Raw genomic sequence first — 14,077 nt, 5'->3', positions numbered from 1 at the left:
AGCGACTGCTCCGCTCCCCAGACACCCACTTAGAAGGAGGAGAGGACCTTTACCGGTCAATGTGGAGCCTTTTGATTAATTTAGGTCATTGTGTGACACATCAAAGTTATTTTGAAATGAGGTGTAAGCAGCTAGGCTTTCCCAGTTGACTCCCTCTTCCATTAAATAGTCCTTCACTGCAAGCAGACACTTGCAGTAATGGGCCCAATCTTACACCCGGCGCACACAGCTAGGCGCGACTGTTGTTTCCACGCCCCGCGCCCACGTTGTGTAACTGGCAAATGTATTTGCGCCCATCTGTGCGCCCATGGACATGTTGGTCTTAAAATGAGGTGTGGTCAGGCGCTTTGTTGGCACATAGATATATCTTGAGGCAGCAGCAAGTGATTGCGCCATTAACCAACAAAAACCTGGTCTAAAGTCTGACGCAGTATTTTCCTGCTATTTAAAGGGCTCATTATTCTGTTAGTAAGATGCACCTAGATAGGCAGGTTCACAGAACACATACACTTGTTGCCGGTAGAACAATGTTTTTATTATGTAAAGGAAAACACTAAATTCAGGTGGCAGGTGACAATTCAAAGTATAATGGAATATAATGAAGTAAAGCCCTCAGGCGGTCTGTATTGATCAACCTGCAGCAGGCTCCCAGCGCTCCTTGGGTTACTGGCGTGACCACCGTGACAAGAAAGATCACGGTGCACACACGCCTCTGTGGCGTCTCCTCTCAGCATCCCACTGTGTGTGCAAGTGTAGTCGTGGGCTACTTAAAAAGTGTGCGGGCCCTCTCCCCCATAAACGGCAGCGTTTTGAGGCTGATGGATCTCCAGCTGTGCCCGACTGTAAGATGGTGCGTAATGCATCTCCAGAGGATTCCGCTCAGCCGGTCCTCGCCCCCCCCCATTTCGGTGAATTATTTTCGTGATATGAGAGAACAAAGTTTCCAAACGAGCCGCCATATTGGTTCTGGTTTGAGCGTTCGTCCAATCAGGTGACGAGTGCCTCGTGTCTAGTGCCAGCCCATCAAGCGTCCAATGCTGGGAAGCGAAGCGATCCCTCACAATAAAAAAACGCCCCTGTGAACATGTACCGTTACTTTGCGCCCAGATTATGCGCCACTTAACTAGCAAAAGTGGAGTTGGACTCGCCCTAAATGTACGCTATAGATTTTTAAGATAGGGCCCATTTTCTTTGTTTCCTTCTTTGTAACATGAAATGGATTCAACGTGAATCCATTGATCTAACCGAGATAATGAAGTAATATTTCTCTGTTCATATCTCACATATAGAGTATCCACACAACTCATTAAATCCGTTTTGTGTTCGAGTCGAGGAAGTCACAGCAAAATTGTGGGAATACCCTCCTTTCAAATCTTATTTCTGAAGGATGGTTTGAAGACGTTAAACAAACGAAAACACTGAAACATAAGTAAGACTAAAAGAAAAAACATGTTCACGTTCTTCTTTTGATTGTAAAATTCAGAAGGTGTTACAAGAGATGCTTTGACCATCCTTCCTACCTGTTCATGTCTCCCACGTCACCCAGAATCAACAGCTTATTCCGTCTTTTGTCCTTTTGTTTTCCCCTCTGAAGAATTGTATTTGTATGAGCGACAAGACGGAGGCAGAGTGTATTCTCTGTCGCACGTCTCCGAGGGATTGTTTTGACTGACAGCCCTCTATGGCAGATATTTTTTTGACAGCCGTTATTCTTTTGACTTTATCTTTATTTGTGCCTGTTAAAAGTTTGTTTTGTCCCTTCTGTTTTTTTTTTTTGCCATAAGGGGGTTTTCTTTGTCTGCTCGAATCCATTTAGTCGTCCTGACTGACTGGCTGTTGAGCAGGAGGGCTGAATGTCATTGAATGCATCGTCCAGCAGCACACACGATGAAGTCATAGTCTGACTCACTGTATAATAGATGAGCTAGATGAGTCACACGAGGGAACCGTTAAGCTGCTCTCTCTAATGAACTTCTCCTGGAAAGATTTGGAGCACACATAGTTAAACTTACATGACTTAATGTGTGTTTTGTTTTATTAATCTCAAATATAAGCCACGCTTCCTGCTGTCATTCTGCTCCGGAATATTTCACCCTGATTAAGAAAACACAACAGGAACTTTTTCCAATTACTTTTTTCTGGGGGAGGCCTTTCCAGTCATTGCTATAGTAATTACCTGTGTGTCTATCATTGCTCATCCAATATCTTCTCACACTGAGCTGTGACATATTTAATAGGTCTAGTAAAACCAATTTTTTATTGCTCTCTTGCAGGATTTGATTAGTATTTGATGCACTGTATGCTTAGAGTCCGTTCTTGAGAGATGAGTTGAAGTGATGAGTTTTATTGACTAGAGATAAATCCATTTTCGCTTGTCCATCATCTTTATATCAGGAAAATGAAAGGAAAACAAAGGGAGAAGCCCATCTGGGGGGGTTCAAGTCAAGTCAAACAAACTAAATCAGGTGTGAAATAAGGATATGTGTGTGTTTGCGTTCGGGATATGGATGTCTGATTCAATGATGATGACTCTATGGAGACGATAAGGTGTCCGATGTACAGGTGATGCTTGTTTCCAGTGCTCAGAGAAACACACACTTCTGCAAACATGCCATCACTGCCAAGAGCACGACAGTAGGAACCATGGGTAGTCAGCAGGAACAGCTCATAATCCCGGTTCGTCTAAGGGGAGCTGGAGGACAGGAGGGGGAAATGAGCTTTGAGCGATGGGAGCAGGAAGTGGCTGTCTTTGCTAACCAGCCTGCTCTTCCTGTTCCTGCTGCTTGCTGGGTGTCATGCTTCTGTCAGGATGGATGCTGACCAGCTCCGGGACCTCGGAGCTCCTCCACTTAATTACCAAACACCTCTGTGACCCGATAATCACGTACAAGCTTGTGAATACGCCCGCCGTGTGGAGACATCTACTTTGACTGCTTTCTCCAGCGCTTGCAGTCAGCGGACGATAATGAGAGTAGTTTTACTGGTCAGCTGTGATTCAGCACAGTGAAGACACCTCTGGTAGGCAGCAGGAAGTACAACCCTGATGGACAGGTGTGCAGAATAAATTGGTCTGCGTTATCAGTGCATGAAATAATCTAAATTTCAAGCACTCCATCTGCTATTAAATTGCACCCTGTTGTGCTCAACCCATGTCGTGATTGGTAAGAGGGCTAAGCACTTCTTCTTAACACCCTCACCTTCGTCTCCCCCTTCGTGATTCAAATGGATTTAATTTGTGAAATCATTAAGGATTCACACACAGCTTTCACCCGCATTCACCTGCTCAGCTTGATTCAAATAAATAGAGAGCGCTGAGTGTTTGTCCACTCTTAGCTTAAAGAACAACTGAAATCCAAATATACACTTGCCTACTCTACTACTGTCTTTCAGTAAAATGTTATTGATAACTCACGCGGCACTCGGGGGCCGATGTTCTGTCACCTACAGTTGGTTTCAATTGAACATTGTGTTGTCACAGCAACCCCAGCTGACAAAGTCCCATAGCAGTTTAACTGACGAGGTTACATCCACCATTTTGTCAGATTTGTGAACAAGCAAAATATTGACAAACATCTTTTATGTACTCTCCAAATGGCACACTATCTGTACTGTAAGTACTCTTTATAATATACTGTAGCTGTTTTGGGATCATTGATTTTAGCAGGATTTAGTTTTTTTACCATTAGCTGTCTGATGTTAACGTGTTGCTAAAACATTCAACATTCAAGTCACTGATAATTTACTGTTGGTCTAACTGTTTTTTTAACTTTTACTTTTACTTTTGTGGACTCTGTGTCTAAAGAGAGTGGGCAACCTCCGGGTCGGAGAAGTGAAGCCAATGCGGAAGTTCCTTAAACTTGTATTCTTTCTAAAAGAAGAAGTCTGATTGTATAGAAGTCTATGAGAAAATGAGCCTACTACTCACTTGATTTATTACCTCAGTAAACATTGTAAACATGAGTTTATGGTCTCAATCGCTAGTTTCAAGTCTTCTTCAATACAGCATGATGTTCATTTAGTAAATTATGGTCCCATTTAGAGTCAAATAGACCATAAAGCAGGGGATGCTTTAGGGCGTGGCTACCTTGTGATTGACAGGTCGCTACCACGGTGTTGTCCAGACTGGGAGTTGCCCGTGTTTTGGTCAACTTTAACCCCGTCACAGTAAGTTTTCATTGAAAGTTAATTGTAACACTTTGGTCGTCTAAAAAGGTCTTAGTGTTGATTGTACTTAGCTCCACCCTCTTGTGTCACTTCTGGTTGCAAAAAACCCAGAGATGGCAAAGGCCAAAATTCACACATTGATGGCCAAAATGCCGAACTCGAGGCTTCAAAACCGTAGTCCACAAACCAACTACTACGTCCACTAGTTATATACAGTCTATGGTAATATATTAAGCACTATGTTGTACTTTCTATGAGGACGTAATGTTGATTTTAATCTTAATCTGTCATGGCTGATACTGTATTTCTTGCTGACATGAAGCACAATGTTTTTACTACCTTCGATCAAACTCTTATGGAATCTCTTGATTTGTAACCACCACCATTGAATTTGTTGTCCAATGTTGTTTTCACAATTTCCCAATTGCTTCCAGTACAATCTTCAACGGCCAATTCCCGTCTTCAACCATTTATTGTAAGTGCGTTTGACTCTCTGCTCTCTGCTGTGAACCTACATTATACACAAATTGAGGGCTGCAAAACCGAACCATTCAGTGATGTACAAACCCAACCGTGGGCTAGTTGAACTGTTGCACCATTATTAAATGACATTATATATTTTGGAGTTCAAACACATTTGAAATGGTTATGCTTTTCTTCTCCCTAATGTGCAAAACAAACCGAAACCGTGACCCAAAAACATCAAATGGTTTGGGGCGACCATTTACTGTTAGCTAATGGGTCGTAAAGATGCTTTAACTGCTACTTCATTGGGCTTTAAATTGTACAAGAAAATATAATATCTGTACTAGATAATCATGAGATAACAGTGGTTTATTTTTACTTACTTTAATGATTTGATTCAACTGGGAAAGTTTGCCTGGATAGGCCGAGACTTAACTTTGCGTTCATGCTGCAGATTTTCACACTGAGCAGCCGCGTCTTCCACTTTTGGGCCTGAAGCTGCTCCACTGCATCAGCTGGTGATAAAGTTCCTTCATCAAGGCCAGATCGATGGTATGTGAGGGAGGTGAGAGTGTTAGTCGTTTGGTCTCTCCTCCCACATTTTTCCCCATCGACTTGGAAATTCAAAGAAGTGGCTTTCAGTCACAAGTCCACTTCTTTAATCTCTAGGCTCCTGCTGCCTCAGACATGCTTTATGTCAGTCCCAACAAATTCTCTATGTAGCACGTTATCCCCCTCGCTGCAGTACTGTCCACATGCAGTCTGGTGTATTTCTGCTGGTTATAGAGCGAGCTGAGCAGGTTGTGTTCTCAGAGCGGAGACTGACTCAAGCTGAGCCACATGCATCCTGCAAAACAAATTATTTCTGACGGTGAAAAAATATAGAAAATGAAACGTCAAATAACCTGAAGATAGTCTCAAAAACACAGCTGCTTACAGGTTCCTGAATTACTCTTTTGCAAGTTTTCTTCTTATTTAGTCTGTTTGTTTAAACAAAAGACGTAAGTATCTGCGGCATATTCACAATTTAAGGCAGACGTGGGTGGTGTCTCCAGACTCTCGTTTCTCTTGCTGAATTCCTGAAGGTATTAGAAAAAATGAGATGCTATGAGCGGTATAACTCACCAAAGGCAAAACAGAGAGTGAATATAGCAGAATTACCTTTCCCCCAGTGTTCACGTTGCCTGAAGTTGTGTTTTGCTTTATCCAAGCCGTTGAGGAAGTAAAGTGAAAATAAACCCCGTAAGCCATGGCAGTTTTATTCTCACAAAGCAGCGTCTGTTATCAGCCTCGTCTGTTTGTGTTTTTAATAAAAGTGTGTGTCGATTCTGCTGGAAGGTTTAGTGGTAGGAAGTGAGTCACCATCGCCGTTTAACTAAATGTAATATTGTTATCACAACATACCACGGCCTGTCGTGAGCTATTGCTTTTATAAAACGGTCGTCAGATTTGGCAATATGAAATTTATAGACACATTTCAATTGAAATTGTTTTTTGTTAATAAATAATAATGTTCCCAATAAAATAGGCCCTCCTGGCTGCTCATACTGAGGCGGTTGCTATGGAACGGTGGTTGCTAGGGAACGTACACTAGCAGCTAGCATGTCTCTTCTTTCATCACAGTCTAGCGTTATATTGATTTCATTATTTGACTCTTTATTTACATTATTGTATGTTGCCATTAATTGCGTTACCACTGAAAAACTGCCCAGCATCAGAAGGATGACTTTGATAACTGCTTGTATGAGGCTTGCCTTTCTTTGTTAAGTGACGAGGATCTTCCTCTGGTCCCAGAGTTTCGGCTGCCAGTCCATTTACGGCCCCAATCTCTCTCGTGTCAATCTCAGTCTTTCTGGAGATGGGTACTGCTCAATCCACTCCTCCAGAGAAGTTAATGTTTCCAGTTTGTAGTGGTTTTAGCAGCTAACTTTTGTACCTGTAACAAAGAGTATGGATGCAAAGAGACAAAACTCAGGTGCTTTTTTGACAATAGCCACTAGATGGCGCTGCAGTCTCGCTGCCGCCCTTTTGGACTGAAAACGCCAATGAGTCTGTAGCCATGGATGTATAAGAAGACGTTTGTAAATTCCCTCGGCATAATGAACGTGCATCAGACCCACGGGACTGCACCGCCCTGCACGTACATATGACATATCCAGTTCTGCCAGCTTCCTGCTAGCTGTATGCTGCCTTTATTATTATCTTATAATACATAAAAGTAAGTAAATAAATAGTTATAATAGTATGCATATTTATAATATTTGTACTGTTCAACACAGGCCATTTTGGTAGAGACATCAAAATTATGATAATAGAATAAAAAATAATTTTGGTTTACTTTTGTAGCACTTTGTAGGCGGATGTTTTACTGGAGTCCGGTAGTCGCTTTCAGTCCAAAATGGCGGAAGCTGGGTGATGATGTTGCAATGGAACGTACAATTAACTTTCACTTCTTATCAATATACGATCTTTTCCTGTAAACTGTTGCATGTTGATGGAAGTGATCCCTGTGACCCTGTCGCTATGCAACCATAACAACACGTTAGTCTAACGTTTTTGACGAAGAGATACTGAAAGTGCAAAGGAATTAGATGTCATAGCAGTGGTATGGTGGTATTATCACGGCTATGAACCAATCAGATTGCTTGATTTGAGCTCAACTGTATGCATAATGCACTGTATGCTGAGAGATAAAGTGTGGCATTTCTGCCTACTCGTCTGGCTGTAGATGATTAAGATAAAACTCACTGGTTTTACAGGCTGAACATCCACTTTGATTGACAGAAAACTGATAAGGAGCAGCTCGCTGTAAGAACACATGGTCATTAATGTGGCAGCTCTGGAGGTTGTTTGGATCAGCAGACCAATCGGTATTTTCCTGGGTTTGATTATTCATCAGTAAACATTCTGCCTGTGCCTGTCGATGCCGCTGCCTCGGTAATGGATGCTTTTATCAAGGCTGATTAGATTAATTGCAGGGGATGAAGAAACATTTGCCGGCAGTATAGACCTCAAGGGTAGAAGCAGAAAGGATCAATCAATCGTGTCCATCTCAAACCTCATAATGCACTGCTGATTGTTTGAAGTGCAGAGCTGGAGGAGATTTATATTGATGTAAGAGAACTCAGGCTTTTCTCTCCCTGTCTCTATTATCTCTCTTTCTCTCTCACTCACACACACATAAACAAATAAACAGTGAATCTAAGTCTGTGCGACCTTTCTGCCTCCTCAGGCCAATGAAGAGAAAAGTCCTGTGTCTGAACAAATGCAGCTCTCCACACAAAACAAGAAGATAATTTGTGTTCAACTCATCTAAAAATGACCTCTGATACAAAAAAAGGGCTGTTTACAACCACAACGGGGGATGCCTCAGGAAGTTTTTAACAATACACTCTAATATTTTTTCCTCGTATGTCTTCCTTTTTAATAACTCTGATGTAGAAAGAGACGTACGTTGTAATAAAATGGAACCAGAACTTGCATAATGTATTTTTGTCATTTAAAAAGAAGAGACACTGACAAGATAATTTACAAGTAGAAAATGATTCTATGTGGCTGATTTTTTTGTTCTCACAGAAATATGTCCGTGGTCAACACAGATCCAGATATCTCACACAGACTCCTTTTTTTTTTTGTTGACGTTTTGAATTTGTAAGTTTTGGAGCAGATGCATTACGGTTGTCTAATGCATCAACTATTGGGTATGTTGTGCCGGCAGACGCAATCCCTGTTTCATAAGTCTGGTGGTTGTGGTGCGACCTGGACTACATACATACATGACACAGTCAGACGCAGTCAGTAATCTTAAAGTCATATTGCAACAAAACCACTAGATTTGGTTTTCACCATAGACTAAATATAAGAAGTGGAAGTAGTCACCGTGACGTCACCCATTGGTTTGTGGTAGGCTGTTTTGAAGCCTTGAGTTTGGCATTTTGGCCGTCTCCATCTTGGTTTCTGGCCATCACCGTCTTGTTTTTTGGCCGTCACCATGTTTTATTGCAACCAGAAGTGACACGAGAGGGTGGAGCCAAGACATTTTTATGCAACCAAAATGTTACATTAACTTTCATGAACTGAAAACACACTGTGAAAGGGTTAAAGTTGTAAGACGAAAACACAGAGAACTCCCAGACCGGACAACGCCGCGATAGCGACCTGTCAATCACAAGGTATCCACGCCCTAAAGCATCCCCTGCTTTATGGTCTATTTGACTCTAAATGGGACCATAATTTACTAAATGAACATCATGCTGTATTGAAGAAGACTTGAAACTAGCGATTGAGACCATAAACTCATGTTTACAATGTTTACTGAGGTAATAAATCAAATGAGAAGAAGAGGCTCATTTTCTCAAAGATTTCTATACAATCAGACTTATTTTTGCAACCAGAGGAGTCGCCCCCTGCTGGCTGTTAGAAAGAATGCAAGTTTAAGGCACATCAGCATTGGCTTCACTTTTCAGACCCGCAGGTTGCCCTCTGGTATTCACACTGAGATCCTTAGATAGCTTCCATGAAATCATCAGTGTCTTCATGCTCTTTCGGTTATTTTGTTGCTAGTGTTGTAGTTTTTTTCGTGCTCATGCAGAGCCGAGCTCTAAATATATAAAGATAAATTTTAGGTCTTACACAACACGGCTCTAATTATTTGACCCCCACTGTGCTGTAAGTAACAGATCAAAGCAGTGGAGAAGGGAAGCTATAAAATATTAACAGTGTTGTGTCTGTGTTTGTACATGTGTGCACCAGGGAAGAAGGCTCAGTGTTTGATTGACAATGATGTGTAAGAGCACCTGTGTGTGTACGTACTATTCCAGTGTGTGTGAAGTAATATGTTTAACAAATTACTGTTCTTATGCACATATTTAGCAGTGGTTTATTACATTTGTAGGAAACTTAGTGCCATCACAAAATGTTAATTGCCAATGTTTTTCAGTTACTTTTTCTCATAGAAAGCCTACATTACTGTATGTTTGCCCAAAAAACATTACTGTAAATACAAATCAATTTTATGATACTGGATCGGTGTGAAAGACTACATGTTCACTCTTTCATTACAGTTGTTTTCATGTAAACACTCTCCACTCTGGCTCCAGTTAAATTTATGATAGATTGCTCTCGGTTGGGATGATCCATGTTTTGTGCTGATGTAGTTTCACTTGCCTGGTTGTGCTGATGTTGTCTGTAGGTGAGGAGGATGTATAAAGACACAAAGAAACACACACACACACTCTCTCTCTCTCTCTCTCTGTTAGGTCAAAAAGCCATCCACTACTAGGAGGCAGTTTTGCAATCTGTGCATTTTATTGTGCCTGCTGCGTGTTTTCATGATTAAGGATGCACTTGATGGCTGTGAGGTTTATTTTTTCATGTAAATGATCAGATGACGCCTTACATACATCATACATCAACTAGCTAATACCTCATAAAGTGCTACAACCCCCTAACCCCAATTTATGTTAGCATGTTAAAGGAACACTATATAACACCTCAGGGGATCTATGAGCAGAAATTGGATATAATATTCATAAATATGTTTTCATTAGTGTATAATCACCTGAAACTAAGAATCATGTTTTCGTTAGCTTAGAATGAGTCCTTCATATCTACATAGGGAACGAGTCCACCATGTTGCTCCGACATGTTCTACAGTAGCCAAGAACGGACAAACCAAACTCTGGCTCTAGAGAGAGACTTTCACATTTTTACGTTACCTGAAGGCCGCCGTAGTTCTCCGACATGCTTTTGAAGCTGCGGTAACCAGCTCAGTCTCACTCCCAACTTGTCAAATACCGCTGTTTGGTAAGTGCCCCTCTGCATTGGAAATCGACGCTTGGAGGCATCCTTTAGCGGCAATATATGGCGAACCGGGCTTTCAACGAACTCCAATGTGGCATTATTCGATGGTCGGAGCAAGTGACATAGTATTAAAAGCGTGAGAGTCCCCTAAGGGCAGACGGGAGGGGTGGTGATGAAACAAACGCAAGACTTTCAACCATGAGACCGCTGTTCGTGTCCCATGTGATACCAAAAGTAACGTTGACTTATTTTGTCACGTCAGCCGTTAGTCACATGACTCATCAGTATCGTCAGTCACGTGAGTTACGTGAGTCACTACTCAGTGAAGTTAACGTCAACCACGACCGTTTCCTAACACTAACTAAGTGGTTGTGTTGCCTAAACCCAACTTCCTCTGAAAATGGAAGTTTATTTTGCGTATATTGACATTCCGTCCAAAAGTAACGCAAGAGGGGTACACCATGCGTCGCTCTCCACTGCCGAGGGGCTTTGACAAAGTGGCGGTATTTGACGAGTTGTGAGTGACAACGTGTTGCGGTAACGTGAGCCGCAGAGACCAAAACAGTGGTACCCCCAGTCACAGTCTGACTTCAGTGAGACAACCACACAGTTTTGCACTCGCCGGCTCACGTTAGCGCAGTCTTGGAAAGGGAGGAGTGAGCGGAGGGGTACTCAGTTGGTTGCAACCTGCAACCACGCCACTAGATGCCTTCTCTTATACACATTTTCTTTTAGAATAAGTAGATGATGAAATATGTGACAAATTGTGAAATTTCTCACTGTCGTAAAATTTTGGTGGGAATGGGATGTTTATTTATTTGTATTTTGAGCTTATTCAGAGTAATGTAGTTGTTCTATGTACATTGAAAGAGATAGCTAAGACAGCTATTGCCTGTTATTTTGTCCTTCTGTCATCAGCTTCCTTCTTTCTTTCTCTCTCCCCATCTCAGTCCAACATCTCCCTCGTTTCCGCCTCTCCCTTAACAATGGTGGTTTGCTATTGAAAGCTTGCTCATTGTGAACTGAAATGGTCCCGGGCTTCTCTCTCGACTGGGAGGTTTACAGCCAATCGGCCTTAAAATGGCTTCATTTCCCATCAGCCACACCCCCCTGAGGGAGCGTTTAGTGGAGCTAAAGGCCAATCACGAGAGTCCAAGAGATCAGTAAAGCCTCAGTCTGAAATCAATCCTCAGAGTTCACGAGCTCATGACTCTGGGGCACAGGGGGGAATCAACTTCCCATCGACAAATTCATTTCAACCAGACAGAGACTCCCTTCAGGAGGACCAAACGCCTGTCAATATCAATCATTAAAAAAAAAAGAAGTGACATAATAAACTACATGTGCAAAATATTGGAGACAACAAAGCCATAATCCTGCACTCAATTGTCGTATTAAATGTGCCAATCACAAGAGAAGACAGATGAAAGACGGATTTTAAACTGTTGAATTGTGAGCTGCTGCTTCATTTAAGAATGATTTAAGTTCAAACACTCAGCTGTGAGCATGCAGACGTAACATTAACAAAGGACTACTGTATCTGAAGGTTCCTACCTGTTGCTTAAACTGTATGTTAAATAATGAATGCACCCTCCGCTGGCTGCTGGATACCAAAGAAAATGTCAGTGGATTGAAAGCAATTGGCTGTGGGGTTCAGACCAAATTGACAGAAAGTACTGTATGGCAGAGGGTGCACTCTAAAATGGAAATGAAATCAGAGGCAGAGAAATCAAATGTACTGCAGGAAATCCCTTTACCACCTCAGGCAAACCACAAAATGACTTATTAGACCCCAGAAACCAGTGTGCAGAGAATAATTTGTATTTCTCAGTGAATTGATGCACTTATTTTATTATCAAAAACATGCATAACGTGGATAGTAGGCTGAAATACTGCTGACTTGGCTCACAAGATCAGCGAATACAAGCAAGTAGACTCAGCTCATGAGTTTACATTTTACAATATCTGACACAGCAGGAAATGTAAGTCAAGCACTGAAGAATGTGTCTCTGCCTAATTAAATTTGCAGTGTAATTTATGGCACTACAGATGCAGGGATAGCTCCTCATTCATCATTAGATATGTGACAGCATGCTCCGAACTGCTTTGTACCGTACGTCTAGATTCATGTTCAAATTTAGAGACTAAGCATTGAGTCACAGAAAAGAAAACGTTGTTCAGGAAGCTCTTTGGCAGACAAACGAGAAAAGTTATATGAAAAAGCCTTCGTTTAGTCGGGCATATTGGCATATATTATCTTCATCAGGGTGGAAAGTTAGACTCTAGAGTTTTGGGAGCTTAAAGTGTATTTTGCAGGTTTTTCTCTCCAGGCTTTTAATACCTCAGGAAAAAGTAAGGTGTTGCATCAACGACACTTTGAGACTTTTAGCACATTGTTGTCCAAGGGGTCATGTCCACTAAAGCGTTTTTGGTGGACACCTCCTCTGCACGTTTGCCGTTTTTTTTTTCAGGTCGACAAGAGTTGAAAAATGTTCAACTTTGGTTAAAACACTACGCTCGTTACTTTCACTTTTTTACCCAGTCGTCCAATCACAGTGGAGAAGGGGTGGGACAAATAGCTTATTATATGAGTATATGGTCTTATTGTGTATGTTATGCTATTGTTTTTACTGTGGACTTTATGTTGTCCTCATGTCTGGAGCTTTGGACCAAACGAATTTCTTCGTGTGGGATAATAAAGTTGATCTGAATCTGAACTGAACGTTCGTACTCGCCAACATGTTTCCTCATATACAAAATCTCATGAACCCACATGAGCGGCGTGTCCGTCCTCTCTCCCTATGTGCTTTAGCCTTCTCTTCGTCCAGAGCAAGCCATTTCCACCGAGCAAACGCTCTACCTTGTGCCGACCGGTGCCGACATATTTACTTCCGTGGATATTCCGTATCGTACCAAGCAGACACAACCAAAGCACCTCAGCTTAAAAACGTGGTGGACACGGGCCCTCCACTCTCCTCCGGTTTACTATCACACTTCTATAACATTGTTGGACTCAGAATTGACAGTTAAAAAATGAAATTCAAAATCAAACAAGGTAGAACCAGAGATATCGTCTTTTTATTCCACACATTTGTCTTCCTTGTCAAAACCTGGTGCCTATATTACCCATAATGCAACTCAACCACCAACAGTTGGCTCAGAGATTCAGGTGAGTTCTGCTAGTAGTAGCCTCGAGCTGCTAGCCTCAAGCAGAGATGAGGAGCGAGCTACAGAGGTCTGGTAATACTTTCTAACTCCACACTAAACTTGTAGTCTTCCATCCCAAACGACGCTGCCTCAAGTGACATTGCCTTTACTTTTTGGAAAGATTTTTCGAAATACACTTATATGCTTCTTTGCCGAGAGTTAGATAAATACCACTCTCACGTCTGTACGGTAAATATGACGCCACAGCCAGCAGATGATTAGCCTAGCTTAGCATAGAAGAGTCCCTACATCCTATAGCAACTGTAAATGTTAACAATTAACACATTAGATCGTGTTTGTTTAATCTGTACACAAACAGAACGGACGCAGTAACTGATGACTTGTGTTTCAGCTTATGCAAAATTGTGGCCCGTAATCACCATGCAGGACAAACATTCTTGTATGGAAGTCAAAAGATGACCTGTTTCAACGTGGTCTT

At 41.8% G+C, this 14,077-nt stretch overlaps 1 protein-coding gene and 1 long non-coding RNA gene across 2 annotated transcripts in view; one reads left to right on the top strand and one right to left on the bottom strand.

Moving 5' to 3' along the window:
• The window catches only part of LOC141775702 (ecto-NOX disulfide-thiol exchanger 2-like), a 201,217-nt gene that overhangs the window by 93,671 nt on the left and 93,469 nt on the right, over positions 1-14,077 (top strand). The gene's annotated exons all lie outside the window — the stretch shown is intronic.
• On the bottom strand, positions 5,026-6,150 carry LOC141774867 (uncharacterized). Its single transcript, XR_012595484.1, has 3 exons — positions 5,791-6,150; positions 5,567-5,708; positions 5,026-5,476 (listed from the first exon to the last, which is right to left on the bottom strand). It is a non-coding gene; the product is annotated as an uncharacterized LOC141774867 (long non-coding RNA).

The sequence above is a fragment of the Sebastes fasciatus genome, chromosome 10, assembly GCF_043250625.1.
Source record: "Sebastes fasciatus isolate fSebFas1 chromosome 10, fSebFas1.pri, whole genome shotgun sequence".
Taxonomy (NCBI): Eukaryota; Metazoa; Chordata; class Actinopteri; order Perciformes; family Sebastidae; genus Sebastes; species Sebastes fasciatus.
Note: the sequence above shows the minus strand (reverse complement) of the source record. Positions and strands in the feature narration are given on the sequence as shown.